The sequence below is a fragment of the Ranitomeya variabilis genome, chromosome 3, assembly GCF_051348905.1.
Source record: "Ranitomeya variabilis isolate aRanVar5 chromosome 3, aRanVar5.hap1, whole genome shotgun sequence".
In the NCBI taxonomy this organism is placed as follows: domain Eukaryota; kingdom Metazoa; phylum Chordata; class Amphibia; order Anura; family Dendrobatidae; genus Ranitomeya; species Ranitomeya variabilis.
In genome coordinates this window covers 645,053,894-645,066,791 of record NC_135234.1, presented here as the reverse complement: position 1 = coordinate 645,066,791, position 12,898 = coordinate 645,053,894, and positions in this window count along the sequence as shown.

The window sequence follows — 12,898 nt, the reverse complement described above, 5'->3', positions numbered from 1 at the left end:
CAGAAACGAAACTACAGCTGTGAACTGGAACAAAATGCAAAAACAAACAAGGACAAAAGTCCAACTTAGCTGGGAGTTGTCTAGCAGCAGGAACATGCACAGAAAGGCTTCTGATTACAATGTTGACCGGCATGGAAGTGACAGAGGAGCAAGGCTAAATAGCGACTCCCAAATCCTGATGGAAACAGGTGAACAGAGAGGATGATGCACACCAGTTCAATTCCACCAGTGGCCACCGGGGGAGCCCAAAATCCAATTTCACAACAGTACCCCCCCCTCAAGGAGGGGGCACCGAACCCTCACCAGAACCACCAGGGCGATCAGGATGAGCCCTATGAAAGGCATGGACCAAATCGGAGGCATGAACATCAGAGGCAGTCACCCAAGAATTATCCTCCTGACCGTATCCCTTCCATTTGACCAGATACTGGAGTTTCCGTCTGGAAACACGGGAGTCCAAGATTTTTTCCACAACGTACTCCAACTCGCCCTCAACCAACACCGGAGCAGGAGGCTCAACGGAAGGCACAACCGGTACCTCATACCTGCGCAATAATGACCGATGAAAAACATTATGAATAGAAAAAGATGCAGGGAGGTCCAAACGGAAGGACACAGGGTTAAGAATCTCCAATATCTTGTACGGGCCGATGAACCGAGGCTTAAACTTGGGAGAAGAAACCCTCATAGGGACAAAACGAGAAGACAACCACACCAAGTCCCCAACACAAAGCCGAGGACCAACCCGACGCCGGCGGTTGGCAAAAAGCTGAGTCCTCTCCTGGGACAACTTCAAATTGTCCACTACCTGCCCCCAAATCTGATGCAACCTCTCCACGACAGCATCCACTCCAGGACAATCCGAAGATTCCACCTGACCAGAAGAAAATCGAGGATGAAACCCTGAATTACAGAAAAAGGGAGATACCAAGGTGGCAGAGCTGGCCCGATTATTGAGGGCAAACTCCGCTAAAGGCAAAAAAGCAACCCAATCATCCTGATCTGCAGACACAAAACACCTCAAATATGTCTCCAAGGTCTGATTCGTCCGCTCGGTCTGGCCATTAGTCTGAGGATGGAAAGCAGACGAGAAAGACAAATCTATGCCCATCCTAGCACAGAATGCTCGCCAAAATCTAGACACGAATTGGGTACCTCTGTCAGAAACGATATTCTCCGGAATACCATGCAAACGGACCACATTTTGAAAAAACAGAGGAACCAACTCGGAAGAAGAAGGCAACTTAGGCAGGGGAACCAAATGGACCATCTTAGAGAAACGATCACACACCACCCAGATGACAGACATCTTCTGAGAAACAGGAAGATCCGAAATAAAATCCATCGAGATGTGCGTCCAGGGCCTCTTCGGGATAGGCAAGGGCAACAACAATCCACTAGCCCGAGAACAACAAGGCTTGGCCCGAGCACAAACGTCACAAGACTGCACGAAGCCTCGCACATCTCGAGACAGGGAAGGCCACCAGAAGGACCTTGCCACCAAATCCCTGGTACCAAAGATTCCAGGATGACCTGCCAACGCAGAAGAATGAACCTCAGAAATGACTTTACTGGTCCAATCATCAGGAACAAACAGTCTACCAGGTGGGCAACGATCAGGTCTATCCGCCTGAAACTCCTGCAAGGCCCGCCGCAGGTCTGGAGAAACGGCAGACAATATCACTCCATCCTTAAGGATACCTGTAGGTTCAGAATTACCAGGGGAGTCAGGCTCAAAACTCCTAGAAAGGGCATCCGCCTTAACATTCTTAGAACCCGGCAGGTAGGACACCACAAAATTAAACCGAGAGAAAAACAACGACCAGCGCGCCTGTCTAGGATTCAGGTGTCTGGCGGACTCAAGATAAATTAGATTTTTGTGGTCAGTCAATACCACCACCTGATGTCTAGCCCCCTCAAGCCAATGACGCCACTCCTCAAAAGCCCACTTCATGGCCAAAAGCTCCCGATTCCCAACATCATAATTCCGCTCGGCGGGCGAAAATTTACGTGAGAAAAAAGCACAAGGTCTCATCACGGAGCAATCGGAACTTCTCTGCGACAAAACCGCCCCAGCTCCGATTTCAGAAGCGTCGACCTCAACCTGAAAAGGAAGAGCAACATCAGGCTGACGCAACACAGGGGCGGAAGAAAAGCGGCGCTTAAGCTCCCGAAAGGCCTCCACAGCAGCAGGGGACCAATCAGCAACATCAGCACCCTTCTTAGTCAAATCAGTCAATGGTTTAACAACATCAGAAAAACCAGCAATAAATCGACGATAAAAGTTAGCAAAGCCCAAAAATTTCTTAAGACTCTTAAGAGAAGAGGGTTGCGTCCAATCACAAATAGCCTGAACCTTGACAGGATCCATCTCGATGGAAGAGGGGGAAAAAATATATCCCAAAAAGGAAATCTTTTGAACCCCAAAAACGCACTTAGAACCCTTCACACACAAGGAATTAGACCGCAAAACCTGAAAAACCCTCCTGACCTGCTGGACATGAGAGTCCCAGTCATCCGAAAAAATCAAAATATCATCCAGATACACAATCATAAATTTATCCAAATAATCACGGAAAATGTCATGCATAAAGGACTGAAAGACTGAATGGGCATTTGAAAGACCAAAAGGCATCACCAAATACTCAAAGTGGCCCTCGGGCGTATTAAATGCGGTTTTCCACTCATCCCCCTGCTTAATTCGCACCAAATTATACGCCCCACGGAGATCTATCTTAGAGAACCACTTGGCCCCCTTTATGCGAGCAAACAAATCAGTCAGCAGTGGCAACGGATATTGATATTTAACCGTGATCTTATTCAAAAGCCGATAATCAATACACGGCCTCAAAGAGCCATCTTTCTTAGCCACAAAGAAAAAACCGGCTCCTAAGGGAGATGACGAAGGACGAATATGTCCCTTTTCCAAGGACTCCTTTATATATTCTCGCATAGCAGCATGTTCAGGCACAGACAGATTAAACAAACGACCCTTAGGGTATTTACTACCCGGAATCAAATCTATGGCACAATCGCACTCCCGGTGCGGAGGTAATGAACCAAGCTTAGGTTCTTCAAAAACGTCACGATATTCAGTCAAGAATTCAGGAATCTCAGAGGGAATAGATGATGAAATGGAAACCACAGGTACGTCCCCATGTGTCCCCTTACATCCTCAGCTTAACACAGACATAGCTTTCCAGTCAAGGACTGGGTTATGAGATTGCAGCCATGGCAATCCAAGCACCAACACATCATGTAGGTTATACAGCACAAGAAAGCGAATAATCTCCTGGTGATCCGGATTAATTCGCATAGTTACTTGTCCAGTATTGTGGTTTATTGCTAGCCAATGGGGTGGAGTCAATCCCCTTCAGGGGTATAGGAGTTTCAAGAGGCTCCAAATCATACCCACAGCGTTTGGCAAAGGACCAATCCATAAGACTCAAAGCGGCGCCAGAGTCGACATAGGCATCCGCGGTAATAGATGATAAAGAACAAATCAGGGTCACAGATAGAATAAACTTAGACTGTAAAGTGCCAATTGAAACAGACTTATCAAGCTTCTTAGTACGCTTAGAGCATGCTGATATAACATGAGTTGAATCACCGCAATAGAAGCACAACCCATTTTTTCGTCTAAAATTCTGCCGTTCACTTCTGGACAGAATTCTATCACATTGCATATTCTCTGGCGTCTTCTCAGTAGACACCGCCAAATGGTGCACAGGTTTGCGCTCCCGCAAACGCCTATCGATCTGGATAGCCATTGTCATGGACTCATTCAGACCCGCAGGCACAGGGAACCCCACCATAACATCCTTAATGGCATCAGAGAGACCCTCTCTGAAATTCGCCGCCAGGGCGCACTCATTCCACTGAGTAAGCACAGCCCATTTACGGAATTTCTGGCAGTATATTTCAGCTTCGTCTTGCCCCTGAGATAGGGACATCAAGGCCTTTTCCGCCTGAAGTTCTAACTGAGGTTCCTCATAAAGCAACCCCAAGGCCAGAAAAAACGCATCCACATTGAGCAACGCAGGATCCCCTGGAGCCAATGCAAAAGCCCAATCCTGAGGGTCGCCCCGGAGCAAGGAAATCACAATCCTGACCTGCTGAGCAGGATCTCCAGCAGAGCGAGATTTCAGGGACAAAAATAACTTGCAATTATTTTTGAAATTTTGAAAGCAAGATCTATTCCCCGGGAAAAATTCAGGCAAAGGAATTCTAGGTTCAGATATAGGAACATGAACAACAAAATCTTGTAAATTTTGAACTTTCGTGGTGAGATTATTCAAACCTGCAGCTAAACTCTGAATATCCATTTTAAACAGGTGAACACAGAGCCATTCCAGGATTAGAAGGAGAGAGAGAGAGAAAGGCTGCAATATAGGCAGACTTGCAAGAGATTCAATTACAAGCACACTCAGAACTGAAGGGAAAAAAAAAAAAAAAAATATCTTCAGCAGACTTCTCTCCTTTCTCTGTCAATTAATTTAACCCTTTCTTGGGCCGGTCAAACTGTTATGGTTCTCAATGGCAAGAGAACATAGCCCAGCAAACATAAGAACTAGCTCTTGGAAGGATGGAAACTAAACTGACCATGAACTAAACCTGCCGCACAACTAACAGTAGCCGGGTAGCGTAGCCTGCGTTTTATCCCTAGACGCCCAGCGCCGGCCGGAGGACTAACTAATCCTGGCAGAGGAAAATATAGTCCTGGCTCACCTCTAGAGAAATTTCCCCGAAAGGCAGACAGAGGCCCCCACAAATATTGGCGGTGATTTTAGATGAAATGACAAACGTAGTATGAAAATAGGTTTAGCAAAATTGAGGTCCGCTTACTAGATAGCAGGAAGACAGAAAGAGCACTTTCATGGTCAGCTGAAAACCCTATCAAAACACCATCCTGAAATTACTTTAAGACTCTAGTATTAACTCATAACATCAGAGTGGCAATTTCAGATCACAAGAGCTTTCCAGACACAGAAACGAAACTACAGCTGTGAACTGGAACAAAATGCAAAAACAAACAAGGACAAAAGTCCAACTTAGCTGGGAGTTGTCTAGCAGCAGGAACATGCACAGAAAGGCTTCTGATTACAATGTTGACCGGCATGGAAGTGACAGAGGAGCAAGGCTAAATAGCGACTCCCAAATCCTGATGGAAACAGGTGAACAGAGAGGATGATGCACACCAGTTCAATTCCACCAGTGGCCACCGGGGGAGCCCAAAATCCAATTTCACAACAGTACGTCATAAACAGAAGGAAGAGACAAAAACGTAGTCATGTAACATTCCAAGGTCAGAAGCCAGGAGGGTACGTCATAAACAGACGGAAGAGACAAAATCGCAGTCAGGTAACATTCCAAGGTCAGAAGCCAGGAAGGTACATCATAAACAGAAGGAAGAAACAAAAGCATAGTCAGGTAACATTCCAAGGTCAGAAGCCAGGAGGGTACGTCATAAACAGAAGGAAGAGACAAAAGCGTAGTCAGGTAACATTCCAAGGTCAGAAGCCAGGAGGGTACGTCATAAACAGAAGGAAGAGACAAAAACGTAGTCAGGTAACATTCCAAGGTCAGAAGCCAGGAGGGTACGTCATAAACAGACGGAAGAGACAAAAGCACAGTCAGGTAACATTCCAAGGTCAGAAGCCAGGAAGGTACGTCATAAACAGAAGGAAAAAACAAAAGCGTAGTCTGGTAACATTCCAAGGTCAGAAGCCAGGAGGCTACGTCATAAACAGACGGAAGAGACAAAATCGCAATCAGGTAACATTCCAAGGTCAGAAGCCAGGAAGGTACGTCATAAACAGAAGGAAGAAACAAAAGCGTAGTCAGGTAACATTCCAAGGTCAGAAGCCAGGAGGGTACGTCATAAACAGAAGGAAGAGACAAAAGCGTAGTCAGGTAACATTCCAAGGTCAGAAGCCAGGAGGGTACGTCATAAACAGACGGAAGAGACAAAAGCACAGTCAGGTAACATTCCAAGGTCAGAAGCCAGGAAGGTACGTCATAAACAGAAGGAAGAAACAAAAGCGTAGTCTGGTAACATTCCAAGGTCAGAAGCCAGGAGGCTACGTCATAAACAGACGGAAGAGACAAAATCGCAATCAGGTAACATTCCAAGGTCAGAAGCCAGGAAGGTACGTCATAAACAGAAGGAAGAAACAAAAGCGTAGTCAGGTAACATTCCAAGGTCAGAAGCCAGGAGGGTACGTCATAAACAGAAGGAAGAGACAAAAGCGTAGTCAGGTAACATTCCAAGGTCAGAAGCCAGGAGGGTACGTCATAAACAGAAGGAAGAGACAAAAGCGTAGTCAGGTAACATTCCAAGGTCAGAAGCCAGGAGGGTGCGTCATAAACAGAAGGATGAGACAAAAGCGTAGTCAGGTAACATTCCAAGGTCAGAAGCCAGAAGGGTACATCATAAACAGAAGGAAGAGACAAAAACGTAGTCAGGTAACATTCCAAGGTCAGAAGCCAGGAGTGTACGTCTTAAACAGAAGGAAGAGACAAAAGCGTAGTCAGGTAACATTCCAAGGTCAGAAGCCAGGAGGGTACGTCATAAACAGAAGGAAGAAACAACAACGTAGTCAGGTAACATTCCAAGGTCAGAAGCCAGGAGGGTACGTCATAAACAGAAGGAAGAGACAAAAACGTAGTCAGGTAACATTCCAAGGTCAGAAGCCAGGAGGGTGCGTCATAAACAGAAGGATCAGACAAAAGCGTAGTCAGGTAACATTCCAAGGTCAGAAGCCAGAAGGGTACATCATAAACAGAAGGAAGAGACAAAAACATAGTCAGGTAACATTCCAAGGTCAGAAGCCAGGAGGGTAAGTCAGAAACAGAAGGAAGAGACAAAAGCGTTATCAAGTAACATTCCAAGGTCAGAAGCCAGGAGGGTACGTCATAAACAGAAGGAAGAGACAAAAACGTAGTCAGGTAACATTCCAAGGTCAGAAGGCAGGAGGGTACATCATAAACAGAAGGAAGAGACAAAAACGTAGTCAGGTAACATTCCAAGGTCAGAAGCCAGGAGGGTACGTCATAAACAGAAGGAAGAGACAAAAACGTTGTCAGGTAACATTCCAAGGTCAGAAGCCAGGTGGGTACGTAATAAATAGAAGGAAGAGACAAAAGCGTAGTCAGGTAACATTCCAAGGTCAGAAGCCAGGAGGGTACGTCATAAACAGAAGGAAGAAACAAAAACGTAGTCAGGTAACATTCCAAGGTCAGAAGCCAGGAGGGTACGTCATAAACAGAAGGAAGAGACAAAAACGTAGTCAGGTAACATTCCAAGGTCAGAAGCCAGGAGGGTACGTCATAAACAGAAGGAAGAGACAAAAACGTAGTCAGGTAACATTCCAAGGTCAGAAGCCAGGTGGGTACGTCATAAACAGAAGGAAGAAACAAAAACGTAGTCTGGTGACATTCCAAGGTCAGAAGCCAGGAGGGTACGTCAGAAACAGAAGGAAGAGACAAAAGCGTAGTCAGGTAACATTCCAAGGTCAGAAGCCAGGAGGGTACGTCATAAACAGAAGGAAGAGACAAAAGCGTAGTCAGGTAACATTCCAAGGTCAGAAGCCAGGAGGGTACGTCATAAACAGAAGTAAGAGACAAAAACGTAGTCAGGTAACATTCCAAGGTCAGAAGCCAGGAGGATACGTCATAAACAGAAGGAAGAGACAAAAGCATAGTCAGGTAACATTCCAAGGTCAGAAGCCAGGAGGGTATGTCATAAACAGAAGGAAGAAACAAAAACGTAGTCTGGTGACATTCCAAGGTCAGAAGCCAGGAGGGTACGTCAGAAACAGAAGGAAGAGACAAAAGCGTAGTCAAGTAACATTCCAAGGTCAGAAGCCAGGAGGGTACGTCATAAACAGAAGGAAGAGACAAAAACGTAGTCAGGTATCATTCCAAGGTCAGAAGCCAGGAGGGTACATCATAAACAGAAGGAAGAGACAAAAAAGTAGTCAGGTAACATTCCAAGGTCAGAAGCCAGGAGGGTACGTCAGAAACAGCAGGAAGAGACAAAAGCATAGTCAGGTAACATTCCAAGGTCAGAAGCCAGGAGGGTACATCATAAACAGAAGGAAGAGACAAAAACGTAGTCAGGTAACATTCCAAGGTCAGAAGCCAGGAGGATACGTCATAAATAGTGTTGAGCATTCCGATACCGCAAGTATCGGGTATCGGCCGATACTTGCGGTATCGGAATTCCGATACCGAGATCCGATACTTTTGTGGTATTGGGAATCGGAATCGGAAGTTCCCAGTGTATGGTTCCCAGGGTCTGAAGGAGAGGAAACTCTCCTTCAGGCCCTGGGGTCCATATCCATGTAAAAATTAAAGAATTAAAATAAAAAATAGGGATATACTCACCCTCTGACGCGCCCTGGTAGTAACCGGCAGCCAGCTTTGCTTAAAATGAGCGGGTTCAGCACCTTCCATGACGTCACGGCTTCTGATTGGTCGCGTGCCGCTCATGTGACCGCCACGCGACCAATCACAGGCCGTGACGTCATTCTCAGGTCCTAAATTCCTAGAATTCGGAATTTAGGACCTGAGAATGACGTCACGGCTTGTGATTGGTCGCGTGGCGGTCACATGAGCGGCACGCAACCAATCAGAAGCCGTGACGTCATGGAAGGTGCTGAACGCGCTCATTTTAAGCAACGGAAGCTGCCGGTTAACAGCGGTAAGGTGCAGGGGCCTCCGGACAGGTGAGTATATCAATATTTTTTATTTTAATTCTCTATTTTACACATTCATATGGATCCCAGGGCCTGAAGGAGAGTTTCCTCTCCTTCAGACCCTGGGAACCATAAGGGATACCTTCCGATACTTGAGTCCCATTGACTTGTATTGGTATCGGGTATCGGTATCGGCGAGATCCGATACTTTTCAGGTATCGGCCGATACTATCCGTGTTGTGAATTTGCTTTTTGCTCCCTCTAGTGGTTACTAGTTTTTTGACTCTGGTTTTTCTGTCATTCCTTTTATCCTCACCTGGGTCGTTAGTTAGGGGTGTTGCTATATAAGCTCCCTGGACCTTCAGTTCAATGCCTGGCAACGTAGTTATCAGAGCTAGTCTGCTGTGCTCTTGTCTACTGATCCTGGTTCCAGTTATATCAGCTAAGTCTGCCTTTTGCTTTTTGCTATTTGTTTTGGTTTTGTATTTTTGTCCAGCTTGTTCCAAATCTATATCCTGACCTTTGCTGGAAGCTCTAGGGGGCTGGTGTTCTCCCCCCGGACCGTTAGACGGTTCGGGGGTTCTTGAATTTCCAGTGTGGATTTTGATAGGGTTTTTGTTGACCATATAAGTTACCTTTCTTTATTCTGCTATCAGTAAGCGGGCCTCTCTGTGCTAAACCTGGTTCATTTCTGTGTTTGTCATTTCCTCTTACCTCACCGTCATTATTTGTGGGGGGCTTCTATCCAGCTTTGGGGTCCCCTTCTCTGGAGGCAAGAAAGGTCTTTGTTTTCCTCTACTAGGGGTAGCTAGATTCTCCGGCTGGCGCGTGTCATCTAGAATCAACGTAGGAATGATCCCCGGCTACTTCTAGTGTTGGCGTTAGGAGTAGATATATGGTCAACCCAGTTACCACTGCCCTATGAGCTGGATTTTTGTACTCTGCAGACTTCCACGTTCCTCTGAGACCCTCGCCATTGGGGTCATAATAGTTTGCCAGGCCTTGATTAAATGTTTAATGCATTGCAGAAGAGGGATTATAAGAAAGAAGATTCTGAGTTTTTTTTTTTCTCCTTCCCCTTTACCTCAGAGTGGCTATGCTTGCTGCAGACATGAATGTCCAGACCTTGATTACAAGTGTGGACCAGCTGGCTACTCGTGTGCAGGGCATACAAGACTATGTTATCAGAAATCCTAGGTCAGAACCTAAAATACCGATTCCTGAACTGTTTTCCGGAGACAGGTTTAAGTTTAGGAATTTCGTGAATAATTGTAAATTGTTTTTGTCCTTGAGACCCTGTTCATCAGGAGATTCTGCTCAGCAAGTAAAAATTGTTATTTCGTTCTTACGGGGCGACCCTCAGGATTGGGCTTTTTCGCTGGCGCCAGGAGATCCGGCATTGGCTGATCTTGATGCGTTTTTTCTGGCGCTCGGTTTACTTTATGAGGAACCCAATCTTGAGATTCAGGCAGAAAAGGCCTTGCTGTCTATGTCTCAGGGGCAGGACGAGGCTGAAGTGTATTGCCAAAAATTTCGGAAATGGTCCGTGCTGACACATTGGAACGAGTGTGCACTGGCCGCTAATTTTAGAAATGGCCTTTCTGAAGCCATTAAGAATGTTATGGTGGGTTTTCCCATTCCCACAGGTCTGAATGATACTATGGCACTGGCTATTCAAATTGACCGGCGGTTGCGGGAGCGCAAAACCGCAAATTCCCTCATGGTGTTGTCTGAACAGACACCTAATTCGGTGCAATGTGATAGAAAAACCGCAAATTCCCTCATGGTGTTGTCTGAACAGACACCTGATTTAATGCAATGTGATAGAATCCTGACTAGAAATGAGCGGAAAATTCATAGACGCCGGAATGGCTTGTGCTACTACTGTGGTGATTCTACACATGTTATCTCAGCATGCTCTAAACGTATAGCTAAGGTTGTTAGTCCTGTCACCGTTGGTAATTTGCAACCTAAATTTATTCTGTCTGTAACTTTGATTTGCTCACTGTCATCTTATCCTGTCATGGCGTTTGTAGATTCAGGTGCTGCCCTGAGTCTCATGGATCTCTCATTTGCTAAGCGCTGTGGATTTACTCTTGAACCATTAGAAAATCCTATTCCTCTTAGGGGTATTGATGCTACACCATTGGCAGCAAATAAACCGCAGTATTGGACTCAGGTTACCATGTGCATGACTCCTGAACACCGCGAGGTGATACGTTTCCTGGTTTTACATAAAATGCATGATTTGGTCGTTTTAGGGCTGCCATGGTTACAGACCCATAATCCAGTCCTGGACTGGAAGGCTATGTCAGTCTCAAGTTGGGGCTGTCGTGGTATTCATGAGGATTCCCTGCCTGTGTCTATTGCTTCTTCTACGCCTTCGGAAGTTCCGGAGTATTTGTCTGATTATCAGGATGTCTTCAGTGAATCTGAGTCCAGTGCACTGCCTCCTCATAGGGACTGTGACTGTGCTATAGATTTGATCCCAGGCAGTAAATTTCCTAAGGGAAGACTGTTTAATCTGTCAGTACCTGAACATACCGCTATGCGTTCATATATCAAGGAGTCTCTGGAAAAAGGACATATTCGTCCGTCTTCTTCCCCTCTTGGTGCGGGATTCTTTTTTGTGGCAAAAAAGGACGGATCTTTGAGACCTTGTATTGATTATCGGCTTTTAAATAAGATCACTGTCAAATTTCAGTATCCTTTACCGCTGTTGTCTGACTTGTTTGCCCGGATTAAGGGTGCCAAGTGGTTCACCAAGATAGACCTTCGTGGTGCGTACAACCTTGTGCGCATTAAGCAAGGTGATGAATGGAAAACCGCATTCAATACGCCCGAAGGTCATTTTGAGTACTTGGTGATGCCTTTTGGGCTCTCCAATGCGCCTTCAGTTTTTCAGTCCTTTATGCATGACATTTTCCGGAAGTATCTGGATAAATTTTTGATTGTTTATCTGGATGATATTTTGGTTTTTTCTGATAATTGGGATTCGCATGTGGAGCAGGTCAGGTTGGTCTTTAAAATTTTGCGTGAAAATTCTTTGTTTGTCAAGGGCTCAAAGTGTCTCTTTGGTGTACAGAAGGTTCCCTTTTTGGGGTTCATTTTTTCCCCTTCTGCTGTGGAGATGGACCCAGTCAAGGTCCGAGCTATTCTTGATTGGACTCAGCCCTCGTCAGTTAAGAGTCTTCAGAAGTTCTTGGGCTTCGCTAACTTCTACCGTCGTTTTATCGCTAATTTTTCTAGCATTGTGAAACCTTTGACGGATATGACCAAGAAGGGCTCCGATGTAGCTAACTGGGCTCCTGCTGCCGTGGAGGCTTTCCAGGAGTTGAAACGCCGGTTTACTTCGGCGCCTGTTTTGTGCCAGCCTGACGTCTCACTTCCCTTTCAGGTTGAGGTGGATGCTTCGGAGATTGGGGCAGGGGCCGTTTTGTCGCAGAGAGGCCCTGGTTGCTCTGTTATGAAACCTTGTGCCTTTTTCTCTAGGAAGTTTTCGCCTGCCGAGCGAAATTATGATGTGGGCAATCGGGAGTTGTTGGCCATGAAATGGGCATTTGAGGAGTGGCGTCATTGGCTCGAGGGTGCTAAGCATCGTGTGGTGGTCTTGACTGATCACAAAAATCTGATGTATCTCGAGTCTGCTAAACGCCTTAATCCGAGACAGGCCCGCTGGTCATTGTTTTTCTCCCGCTTTGATTTTGTTGTCTCGTATTTACCAGGTTCAAAGAATGTGAAGGCCGATGCTCTTTCTAGGAGCTTTGTGCCTGATGCTCCTGGAGTCGCTGATCCTGTTGGTATTCTTAAAGATGGAGTTATCTTGTCAGCTATTTCTCCGGATCTGCGACGTGTGTTGCAGAGATTTCAGGCTGATAGGCCTGAGTCTTGTCCACCTGACAGACTGTTTGTCCCGGATAAGTGGACCAGCAGAGTCATTTCCGAGGTTCATTCCTCGGTGTTGGCAGGTCACCCAGGAATTTTTGGCACCAGAGATCTGGTGGCCAGGTCCTTTTGGTGGCCTTCCTTGTCAAGGGATGTGCGGTCATTTGTGCAGTCCTGTGGGACTTGTGCTCGAGCTAAGCCTTGCTGTTCTCGTGCCAGCGGTTTGCTCTTGCCCTTGCCTGTCCCGAAGAGACCTTGGACACATATCTCCATGGATTTCATTTCTGATCTTCCGCTATCTCAGGGCATGTCCG